The sequence below is a fragment of the Mirounga angustirostris genome, unplaced genomic scaffold, assembly GCF_029215605.1.
Source record: "Mirounga angustirostris isolate CCGP_5_RB_7025 unplaced genomic scaffold, mMirAng1.0.hap1 SCAF_1, whole genome shotgun sequence".
Lineage (NCBI taxonomy): Eukaryota > Metazoa > Chordata > Mammalia > Carnivora > Phocidae > Mirounga > Mirounga angustirostris.
In genome coordinates this window covers 136018739-136031790 of record NW_026991709.1, presented here as the reverse complement: position 1 = coordinate 136031790, position 13052 = coordinate 136018739, and positions in this window count along the sequence as shown.

The following is a 13052-nucleotide window of genomic DNA, read 5'->3' as shown; positions in this document are numbered from 1 at the left end:
TGTTAAAACAATGAGAGAGTAAGCCATGAAAAGTGACTAAATTTGAACTTCATGCTAACTTTTTGAATAGGAACCCAAACTTAGCTTTGATTTAATTTAGAGTGAAAAAACATATTTCTTGTATTTTATTTTAGAGCAATTCATGAATTTGCTCAAAATATTTATTTTTATTCTTCCTCCTGGCATTCTTTAGGATTCTAGGGTTCTATTATATTTTACAAACTCATTTCATACTATTTTCTGGTTTCTACTGTATTCTTTTACACCTTAATTTTGCATGATGTTTTCCTAGGTAAAACATTAAGTTCAGGTCTTTCTTTACACAGCAATACAGTACTATATATACAGGAAACCAAGCAATGGAGATGGCCAGGCTATTTTTAGAGTCCAAATTATTTTGATTGGCCTTCTGTTTTTAGTGAACTCTTGATGCCTCACTGATGTCCCTTCTCTACATTTAGGCCTAATTTCTAAAGACCAGCACTTGCTTTTTCAAAAAAATTTTTTAGGGCCTATGGCTTTCTCTGCCATGGGATCCTGCTTCTTCCATGCAAGATGGAAGTGTATGAAATCAACACCTCTTCCTGCCCCAAGCAGCTCTCACTCAAGACCAGTGGGAGTGGTGTGTAAATACCCCTACTCCCTCACTCTGTAGGTAGGATAACTCTACTGCACATGTTGCATATTGGCTCTTGGAGTTGCCCTGTAGGGTTAAATTCCAGTTAACCACATTGATAACCTGCTCAGTAATGGGCACTCTGTTGGCTCCGTTCATTTTCCACTTCCCTATTGGAATTTCCTGGTCTCACCTCCCAAATGAATTCTTTGTACTCAAATTCTTGTCTTAGGGTCTTTTCCTGGGAACACCTAAACTATGAAACTATGTGCCCTAAATTTGAGGCTATTTAACTATCAGGGTCTTCAACTTGTGTCCAAAATATCAAAAATGAAGAAAGGGTTCAATAGTTGTCACTTTTGTCCCATGCATAACATGCATAAACATGAAGTCACATAGGAAGATTAATTTTTAAGTAATTTGATCTTAAGATTCTTTTTTAAATTTACTAATTTATAACTAAGCAGGGAGAATAAACATTTTATTCTCTTAAATGCAAACACTGAGTGTCTGCTGAATACACAAAATTGCCCTAGGCAACATGGAAGATATAGAAACTTTGACTTAGAAGTCCGCATTGCCCAACAGGAAAAGGGATGGATGCTTCAGATAACATACATGTAAATCCCCTGGACTATGGACTACTGTGTAGGCACAATGTAATAATCTCTGAAGTCTGGCTTTAGTCATGGAAAGATCTCAGAGTAGATCAGTAGTTTAGGAGAGGAGATGAAAAAATGGTCAGGTTGGAGGAATGTAAATATAATGAACAAATTTTGTCTTAATAACGTCAGCTTAAGAGACTAAAATTGAGGGGAACCTGGATGGCTCAGTTGGTTGAGCGTCCACCTCGATTTCAGCTCAGGTCATGATCTTGGGGTCCTGGAAATGTGCCTTGTGTCAGGCTCCACAGTCAGTGGAGTCTGCTTGAGATTCTCTCTCTCCTTCTCTGCCCCTCCCCCCTGCTCTCTCTCCCTTTCTCTCAAATAAATAAATAAATCTTTAAAAAATATAAGGGACTAAAATTGATATAAAAACAATTTTCTTAAAAAATAATTTTTATATTTAGCCAGATCAGAAAGCAAGTGCCATTTATAACTTTAAAATCTGGCAGCAAGAAAACCAGCACTGTTTAATTTCTTTGTACATATTAAACAATCCCAGTGTATTCAAATGGGATTAATGTGTTTAACAATGGGCAAGAGAACAGAGCTCTATTTGGCGGTTGATTCAGAACTCTAAGCAGTCATCATTCTTTCTCTAGAGGAGAACAATTGAAATGGTGTATTGTGGAGCAAGCAGAACAAATATCTCCCACTTCTTTGTTTTACTAAATTAATTCTCTTTGTGAGGAATGAGGTGGCTCCCTGAGTTGTTAATGGGATGCAGCGCATTTCCTCTCTGTGTCCCTGGCTGAGAGCAAGTCTGTTCAACAGTGACCAAAAGTTATCCTGTTGATTGATTTTACTAATTGAAGAACTAATCTGCTTCTCTAGATGCTTTGGGCTGAAGGATAAACTATTAATTTGTTTTCTAATCAAAAAAATGGTTTCCATTTAAAGTATAATGGCATCCTTTCATCTTTTTCTTTTCCTTTTTCAATCCTTGACATTTTTCTAGGAAACACTGAATTGGTCCAGGCATGAGACCCTTATGCAAATACAAACAACAAATTAATTGAGACCTTATAGTATTGAGACCCAGGGACTTTGAAATTAGCACTGACATTTTTGACTCCATGGCTTGAAAGTAAGACAATCTAGTCTTTTATTTTGGATTTGTCACAGGTTTATTGTGAAAAGTCTTGAGAGAGTCATTTATCCCCCTCCCTGCTTCTAAGCCTGATTCCTGAATTTATATGTTACTGAATTCATATGTTTGAAAGTATTAAAAATCTAAATTTGTCTAGGACATAAACTTCTCATATGTAATTTAATATAACTTCTTATCATTAGACTGACATCTATAAATATGTACTTAGGATGCCACCTCCTAGATAAGAATAGATCTTATTTTAAAAGCCTCCCAGAGAATTAAATTAATCCCAGGAAAAATAAATCTTTGTTTAACTACCACTACATCTAGTAAATTGTCTCATTTTATTTCCCAACCTGCAGAGAGTGAGAGAAGAAAGCAAGAGGCAAGATATAAACTGTGACTCCAGAGGGCAGCTGGATTAATTCTACAAGTGGTGGTTGAGTGGTAGTGGAGACTTGTAGGGTGTGACCAGGAGTAACATCAGTTACTGAAGCTGTTATTAAAGCCTGCCAAATTCAAATTCAAAATTTCCACAAGTCAAGTTCTAAATTTTGACTCCCGCCAAGTCCTAAGTGGAGCCAGATGGCAATGTGACAATTCTAGGGTAGGTCTAGGAGAGGAGGAAGCAGATACAAGCAACTGATAAATGGCATAGGTCCGGTCCCAGATTATACTGCAGAAATGTCAAATAGTGAGTGGTCATATTGGGGGTATTAAAATCAAAATAATTCCAATCCCAAGACCACAGTGGATATAGGCAATAAATTTACTTATGTCTAACAGCTGTGCCCATTGTTCTGAGGGGGACCCTAAGTGATATACCCTTTGAACCCCCTACCTGCCCTGGGAATGGACTTTGTTTCCCATTTGTTAGGAGTGCTGCCACAAGGCTGCCCTCAGCAATCAGCCTCTTTGAGAGATGGACCCAGCTCTAGAGAGTTGTCTCATCCAAGTACTGGCTCCATTTTTAGGGTGGTCCACTTCCAGGGACTGCTAGGTATGAGGTGTAAAGGTTTTTAAGGTTAGTCTTTGATTAATAAATACTCCACTTTCCAAGATTATAAGGATACTCTCATACTTAGTTATAAAATTTTAAAGTTTTATTTTTAATCCATGTGGAATTGATTTTGTATAGTGTAAGGTGAGAATTAATTTATTTTTATGTTCCATATGGATAATGAGTTATTCCAGTCTTATTCATTGTCTAACTGAAAGGCAAGGCTGCCTCTATTGTAAATCAAGTGTCCATACAAGTGTGAGTCTGTTTTGGGTTTTGTGGGAGTTTTTCTCATTGACCTGTTATGTCTATCTCCATTCCAATATCACACTGTCTTAACTGTTACAGCTTTGAATTAGTCTTGATGTGGAGTAGGTGAATTGGCCCCTCTTTTTCCTTCTTCAGTAGTTTCTTGACTATTGTTAAGTCTTTTGCACTTACAAATAAAATTTGCAATGAGCAGGTCAAGTTCCATTAGAAATCCTATTGGGGGCGGCGCCTGGGTGGCTCAGTCGTTAAACGTCTGCCTTGGGCTCAGGTCAGGATCCCAGGGTCCTGGGATCAAGCCCCGCATTGGGCTTCCTGCTCGGCGGGAAGCTTGCTTCTCCCTCTCCCACTCCCCCTGCTTGTGTTCCTGCTCTCGCTCTCTGTCAAATAAGTAAATAAAATCTTAAAAAAAAATAAAAATTCTATTGGGATTTGACAGGAATTTAGACCTCAATTTTGGAGAGAATTGGCAACTTTATAATGTTGTCTTCTGTTAATTCATGTCATATGTCTCTTCAATTATTTAGGTCTTCTATAAATGTCTTTTAATCAGCTTTATAATTTTCTTCTTAAAAATCCTTTACATTTGTTGGATTTGTTCTTTTGTTACTTTTATTTTTGAGTTACTATAAATGATTACATTTATTATCTTATTCTTTTATTTTTTTTTACCGATGTCTATCAATAAAACTATTGATTTTATATTTACCTTGCTGAACTCATTATTAATTTTCATAGTATTTCTATAGGGTCTTTTTTTAATTTTTAATTTTTGTTTTTTTAACACTGCTATGGTGTATTCCTTTCTGGCCTTTTTTTTTTTAAGTTTATTTTTTATAGTAATCTCTACACCTAATGTGGGGCTTGAACTCATGACCCTGAGATCAAGAGTCACATGCTCTTCCGACTGAGGCAGCCAGGCATGCCTTTTTTTTTTTTTTTTTTTTTAATACACAAGACTCTTATTTGTGAATACCATCAGTTTTTTTTTTCTTCTATCTTTTTATTTATCTTTCTTATTCTTTTACATGAGATAATTCTAGTACAATATTTATAGAAGTGGTGATAATGGAGGAACCTGGGTGTCTCAGTCAGTTAAGCTTCAGACTCTTGATTTTGGCACAGGTCATGATCTCAGGGTCAAGAGATTGAGCCACATGTAGGGCTCTGCCCTGAGAGTAGAGCCTGCTTAAGATTCTCTCTCCCTCTCCCTCTCTCCCCAACACACTCATACATGCATGCATGCTTTCTCTCTTAAAAAAAAAAAAAGAAGTGATAATTTGCACTTTAGTTTTGTTCCTGATTTTAAGGGAGATGCCTTGAATATCTTTCCCTTAAATAGGTATTTCTAAGGATTTTTTCCTACATATTGTTTAACACAGTAAGAAAATTCCCTCTACTTATAAATCAGTAGGAGATTATAGCTCTAATGGATGCTGAATTTTTATCAAAGGCTTTTTTAGTAGCTATTTTAAAATGGTTATTTGGTTTTCTTCTTTTATTGGCTAAAGAAATAAATTATCATTAATAGATTTGTCTGATGTCAGACCAACTTTGAATTCCTGGAATAAGCCCAATTTGGTCATGATAAATTGTCTTTTTATAAACACAGTTAAATTTAGCTTAGGTTTTCTTTATATGTGTGCTTTGAAGCTACCTGCAGAAATAGCATGGATTCTCACTGAAATTTGGTTGAGCAGCAAACACTAATGATGGCAAGTTTCAGATATCATTCAGGAGTGAATTATAATAAAGAATTTGAATCCATCTTTTGATGTTTGTTGTTTGACTTGTGATAGCTTTTAAGTCTCACCTCTTCTTCCCTTTCTGCTCTATGTATGGGTTACCTGGTAATAAAGCCTGAGTGTTCCTTCCTTTGGAGTAGGTAGGAAATTCAAACCTCTCAAGGCTTTGCCTCTGCATGGGGACTCTCATTCTGGAATCACTCCCTAGCCACAGTAAAAGCGCCAAGCTGGTCTCCTTTCCTAGCTCCTTAAAGCCATTTTGGGACCAGCTGGGGAAACCTGCCTTGCCCTCCTCCAAAAGCTTCATATGTGAATAATAAACCTTTTTTTTTTTTAAAGATTTTATTTATTTATTTGAGAGAGAGAGAAAGAAAGAGAGAGCACGAGTTGGGGGGAGGGGCAGAGGCAGAGGGAGAAGCGGACTCCCCTGCTGAGCAGGGAGCCCAACATGGGGCGTGGGGCTTGATCCCAGGACCTCCAGACCATGACCTGAGCTGAAGGCAGAAACTTAACTGACTGAGCCACCCAGGCGCCTCAATAAACCTTTTCATACCCTGTTAGTATATGTGGGTCAGCATCAATCTTTACATTTGCAACAAATTTTGAGTAGGGGTCCATCCTGCATCTGTAGTTTGGTCATGTTAATACATGCTAATACATGAGATTAGACTATAATTTTATCTCATGCTAATACGTGAGATTAAACTGTAATTTTACTTTTGCTACCTTTGCCTGGTTTGAATATCAAAATTATACTAGATTTATTAAATGAGTTGAAAAATGAAAAAATTAAAAATCTTTATAGGGAAGAGTTTAGGTAAGATTACACTTAACTGTTTCTTAATTTTTGGTAGAACTTACCTGTAAAAACTGGGCAAGAATATTTTATGGGTACTTTTTTTAAACTATAGATTTAATGTCTAATAATTTTAAAGTGAAAGATTCTTTTTCAATCTGAAAAAAAGAGAAAATATCCAATTTTTCTGGGTTATAATGTCAGGTGTTAGTGGTGGTATGGGATAGAGGCAGAAGGGACAAGGGAGTTTTCTGGGGTCTTTTGTGTAAGGTACAAATTCCATTCATCATGATTCTACCCTCTTGACCAAATCACTTCCCGAAGACTAGCTTTTTTCAAAGATATTTATAATTTTTGGTGTATAAATCATAAATCTCATGTTAAATTTATTCCTACACATTTTATATTTTGATGCTATTATAAATAGAATTTCTTTTTTTAATTTCATTTTTGGATTGTTCATGGCTAGTGCATAGAAACAATCAATTTTTGTTTATTAATGTTATGTTCTGCAACCTTGCTTTTTAGTGAGTTCTTTAGGAATTTCTATGTACAACATCATGTTATCTGAGAATAAGAACAGTTTTTACTTCTTTTTAAAATACAAGTGGCTTTCTTGTTTTGGAAGTTATTGATTTTTTATTTAGTTTCTTAGATACACCTATTCAGATAACTTATTTCTCCATGTGTTTCTCCATGTATCTTTCATTCAAGTTCAAATTTGTGGGCATAAAATTATTCACAGTATTACTTCATTATCATTTAATGTTCATTGGATCAACAGTGATGACCATTTTTAAATTTCTTATGTGTAAATCGCTATTCTTGGTGTCTTCTCTCTTTATTTCTTGGTTAGGCTGCCTGGAAGCGATTTTCTCTATTGTTTTTGACTTCATTTTTTTTTCCCACTTAATTTCAATTAGTTCTTATCTTTTGCTTTAGGTTTAATGGAGCATTTTATGGGACTTCATTTTGTCTCTTAGCATATCAATTACACTTCTTTAAAAATGGTTTTAGTTTTTGCTTTGTGCTTTCCAATATACACTACAGAGTGAAAACTTTCTAGCTGGTAAGCTGGGGCAGTTTTAGGCCAAATATTTTTAACTTCTCATCTCTGGATACCAGTATCCTTTGTTGCTTGATGTCCTGTGTCTGGAAACTGTTGTGTATATATTTTTTCTGGTATGCTTTTAAAAATTCTTTTAGGTAGAAAAGTAAATCCAATACCTGTTACTTCATCTTGGGTAGAAGTGGAAGTTTGTTAAGAGTATAGATTAGCTTCAAATTAACACATTTTTATTTCCTCCACCTTAGTAAACTTTATCTTCTATATGGAAATGAATTTTAGAGACTCCTAGTTACACATAAGTTTCTGACACACATAGACTCAACTCTGTGTGTTTATTTCAAGAGTAAGGTCACAATGATTTGAAACCATTCAAGCTTGCTTTAGGTACAGCTGAAACTCCAAGTTCTGTGATAGTACGTATTCCTGTATTTAAACAATAGATTGAAAATAAAAAATGAGAGCACAGAGATCATAAGGATGAAGAAGCAGAACTTGAGTTATTTCAGTTATGTCATTTTACATGGTAACTGGGAATTTTTATCTGTGTTTAGAATTTAGAAGATTCAAACAGAGTAGGAACTGTAAGGAATCCTATTTTTGCTTGGCAAGTGCAAATTTTAGTTCATAAATGAAATATTTTACTCATTTGACCAGTAAAATTTAAACTTAGTATATTTAAATTATTCTTTTCAAACTGAGGAGTAAATCCAAGTATTATTGCTTATTGTTTCATGATTATTAGTAAAAAGAACTTTCATTTAGGAGAGGTGAATGTTTGAAAATCAATACACTCTGGTTGTCAGAAATACTAGGCATGTCACTGGGCAAAGGATATGTTCAGTTGAATCACTTCACTCAAGGAAGTCCAGAGTCAGGACTTCTCACTAAGTATTTATAGTTTTTAAAAAATCTTACAAGTAATTAAATATGATATCAAGAGGGAGCCATTTCTGCCATAACCAATATTAACTGGTGACAAATCTGACATTCTATTTTTATCAGGTTTCTAAGGAACCCACCTAGAAATTTAGTTCAAGATCAAATATATCCATAAAACAAAATAAAATGTTACATTTATCCTTTACTTAGATATGTGTATATAAATAATATATTTATAATTTTATGAATATATATGTAAAGTATAAAATTACTATGCGAACTTGGAAAGTGGTGATTAATTCCAACTGGAACAATGGGAGAAGCCTTCTTGGAGGTTATGAATTTTAGTTAAGCCTTGAAAAATGATCAGGAATATTTCCAAGGGTAAAATAGAGAGTCCTAAAAGGAAACTGTATTTCAGGTTGAGGACGGGCCCTTCCTGGTTACTACTAATAAATGAGTTTCTTTTGAAAGCTATATTGACTTTTAAAGTGTTCTTGGGCTTTCCTATGGGAATGGAATAGAAGGAACAAAGGTTATTAGATAATCTTTTAAGGTTTCTATTCAATGAACTATTAATCTACTTCCAGGCTTATTCTTTTAAATTAAGAATCTAGTACTATATTCCATGAGATGTAAGGAGTCATCCAAAAATAGACTATTCCTTTTTCTGAAATTTTTTTCAACTTGAACTGTTTTCAAGGAAGAAAGTATGAGGCCTTCCTTCAGCAGAATTAGGACCCACTTCTATTTTGTATGGTTTCTACATTTCTAGGCAGAATAAAATCACCACAGACCTCTTTCCTAGTAAATATTCAAGGAAATGGCAACATAAATTCTTTTTGTTTTTGTCTTAAAGAAGGGTAAAAGTTTCACAGATTTTTTTCTTCCCTTCTTAATGGAAGTCTTCAATTACACAAGAGAATATGATGGCTTTTAGAAATCTAAAACCATGAAATTAAATGTAATTACTTTGTTCCTTTTTATTTTTAAAGCCATTTGTGTTCAAATGTTAGAAATTAAATTAAATTACTCTAAATTAAAAGGCACACTTTTGGCGTTTAGAAAGATGAACAAAAATGCTTACAAGAAATAAATGTTAGTTGTGTGGACAGTATGGAATGAGAAAGCTCTTGGTACTCACTGTCAGTGTCTGCCTTCACTGCTATTTTCTATGCATTTTAAGTCACGACCTCAAAGTTTTGGACAGATGTACAGTGCACGGCTGATAGTAAATGGACCACCTACTGATGTTTAGTGACTGGAACACAATTATTTAGACATAACTGCAGACTAGCACACTTTTCTACTTGGAAATGGACTTAGTGAAGATAAAATTGAACAGATTTTCTACATTAAAAAAAATCAAGAAATTTACACATATTTTTAGAAACAGCAAATGTCTCTACTTGGTATTTCCAAACATCAGCAATACAAGAATGAGAAGCTAGAGGGAAGAACTGTGAAAGTGGTATTTTTTTTAATTGAATCTCATTCTTAGGTCTTGGAAGAAAAACAAACTTGTATTAGGCTGCCCTAATAAAAGCTTTAATTATGTTACTTGATCAACAATCTGTTTCTCATTATTAAAGACAAAGGAGAAATTCCCCTGTGGAAGTTCTTTCTCCATTAGAGCCATGGTGAATGCCAAAATAATTGCAGTATTACAGAAGAGAAATATGTGTGTGGTATTTGAATGGATATTAAGTGAAGAAGGCCTGGTTTGGTTAATTGGTGTGTGAAGCCCACCAGAAATATCAGAAACTTTAAAAAACAAATTGTAAATGATTTCATTAAGATGAAAGCTTATGTGTTTGTAGGTTACATGCAAATTTCTTCAATATTTTGATGATAATTAAAAATTCTGTTGGATTTTATCATGATCTTATCTTCATTAGAAAATGTTTTTCTTTTGTAAAGAGTTGATTCTTTTCTTTATTATTGTTAGAAATCTTTAACAGCTTAGGAAATAATCTAAACTACCTACTGGCTACAGGTCTTTTCTTAAGAATAGGTGCTTATATCCCATTAATGGAGCATAATTTTGTTATTCTTGAAGTGTACACAGAAGTTGGGGCCTACTGGAATAGTACCTCCCAGATATATGTGCTCAAAAGAAAATACATACTTTATTGAAGAGTCTATTATATCTGAGTAAATGTAAGAAATAGCAACATATTGTTGTATTTAAGTACAGATCTCCCAAAATGTAAGATATGTTTTTTTTTTTTACTTATTTTATGACTTTTTGTTTATTATCTGACTTTGGCCAAGTTAATTAATAAATTAATGTAACTACTTCATCACCAAGTGTCTGTGAGACACAGGAGGATATACCTCATGAACCTAATAGTCCAAGTATTTCTAACAAACAATACAAACAAACAAACAAAAAATCCAAATGACAAAACAAAATCCATAATTAGGGCTGTGCTTGTGCTTTGAAGGAAGTATACATGATAATGTGAGAATGTATAAAAGGGAGGCTTATTTATTTTTTTTTTTGAAGAGTCAAGAACAAATGTTTCTGAGGAAATAATTCAGATGAAAACTGAAGAATGAGAGGGATTTACTAGTTTTGAAGGAGTGTGGGTGGGGACTTCTATACAGAGTGAAAAACATGCAAAGCCACTGTGGTAGAAGGCAGTGTGACACAAAGTACAACTTGTCTGGTAAGATAAAAGAGAGGGTAAGACAATATGAGATGAACTTTGAGAGCCAGGTAAGGGCCAGAGCAGTGAAAGCGTAATTGACAAGGTATCCAACTGGCCTGGGACAGTCCTGTTTATATTTGCCCTGTAATAGTTTTTAATACCTCCTTTCCCCAAACACACACACACACACACACACGCACACGCACAAGCACATCCATGGACATGCATGTGTGAGCACACACACCTCTTAAAAGTATCCTGGTTTTGGCCATATATTTTAAGAACATTTTACTTACAATTCACATTGAGGATATTAGTCTTTAAGAAGTAAATGTTCTCTTTCTTTGTTTTGAAGCAAGGGGGTGTTATGTTTATATTTGTGTTTTATAAAGGAAATGATCAATAATTTGAAGAAGAATCAGTTGATTGTTAATTGGCAGTGTGGATGATAGAATTCCAAAGGAGAGATAGATGAAATCTTGGAAGAGAGAAGATACTGTTAGTGGAGATGACAAGACATGAATGAACCAAATATTTATTCAGAAATTCAAATCATTGCTGGTGGTGATGGACTGCATAGATTGAAGGAAAGAGAGGGATTGGGGATGGCTCCTGAGTTTCTGGATGAGCAACATAAAATACCAAGTAAGAGAACCAAGTCTGGAGGAAAAATCACAAGTTTGTGTTAGGATAATCTGAATTTGAAGTACCTTTGAAGTACTCAAGTAGGAAAAGTCAAATTTGATATATGTGCATTATGTGTCAGAAACTCACATGAGGGCTAGATAAGCAAACTGGTGTCAATGGCATGGAACCTAGAATTCAGATGTGATTGCATAGTGCAGGGTAATGCCATCTTCGAACTATCAACATTTTGGGCTAGATAAGTAATTGTCATGGGACATTGTCCTGTGCATTTAGGGTAATGTAATGGAGGCAATAATTCAACCTTTCACATTTGGTGGCAGAGAGGTTAAGGGAAGAGTGCATTTTAGACAGAAGGGAGTGGTCATCATTGTTGAACAAAACTAAGAAGGACAAGTAAGATGACTGCAGATGCCTGTTAGATTTAGCATCAAGGTGGTAACTAATCAATTTAAGGAGGACTTTTTGTTCTTGTTGTGGAATCATGGGGGAGGAAGCCTTAGCTAACACCAGGATTCAATTGACAAATGAGATTCATACATACCAGATATAATACTAGTATCCATCTTTTCAAATATTTCAAGAATATAGACAATCAAGAGGCAAACAAATAAGAGAGCATTCTGTGACATCCTGCATAGTTACACTGGCACTTTCTTCCATGTGTTCTCTGGTTCAGAGTGATAGAAGAAGGCACCAAGTGAGTTTTTGAGAGTTATTAACATCACACAACAGAGAAGTAAATATGGTGTAAATATGGTATAATGTTGATTATTTTATAATGCTGATATTTATACAAGTTATTTGACATTTTCAAGACAGCTGTGCCTCACAGACACATTGATTTTAGATTTATTTACTGTAAGTAATCTTTAACAATCCTGCTGAGGCTACTGTATACATAAGGACTCATTCTAACAAAATAAAATTAGCCTATTTACTGAGAAGTCCAGTTGAGAGGAATTTAGACCAGTTAACTTGCCTTCTTTTACCAGTTCACTTACCAAGAACCCTTGTTCTGTAAGCAAATATAAGGTAGAGAGTAAGACTGTAACAGATATCAGAATCCTCTCTGAATGATGCACAATGAACCAAAAGTGTGTAATAACTGCAACTAGAATAAGTAGGTGATCAAGTCACATGATGTCCTTCATATCCCCAGAGCTTAAACATGTCTTGGCATAGAACAGGAGCTCTGTAAGTATTTGCTGATTGAGTTAAGGCATGAATGAATGAAAGAATGAGTCTCAGAGGGACGGAATTTTCAACAAGAGTGTGAGTAATGGTGTGGAGCAGCAGTTGGCAGGAGGGAGGATATTAATGCCCCTTCTGGACACTGAAGTGTATGCAGTATACAGAATGAAGACTCACTGTTTATGTGAGCTATGAAAGATGTCATATGGTCAGGAGAGAGCCAAGTTTCATTTGAGGATCAAAGAAGAGGTTGAACATATGGGTGGTGTTGAAAGGGACAGAGTGGAGAGCTTGGAAGGTGGGAGGAAGCAGGATACTGAGTCAGGTGCAAGTATGTGCAGCACACACATGGATGAAAGGTTCAAGAATTAACTTTCTGGGGAAAGATAAGGTCATGACTTTCATCTTCAGGTGTACTAATGAAAATAGGAA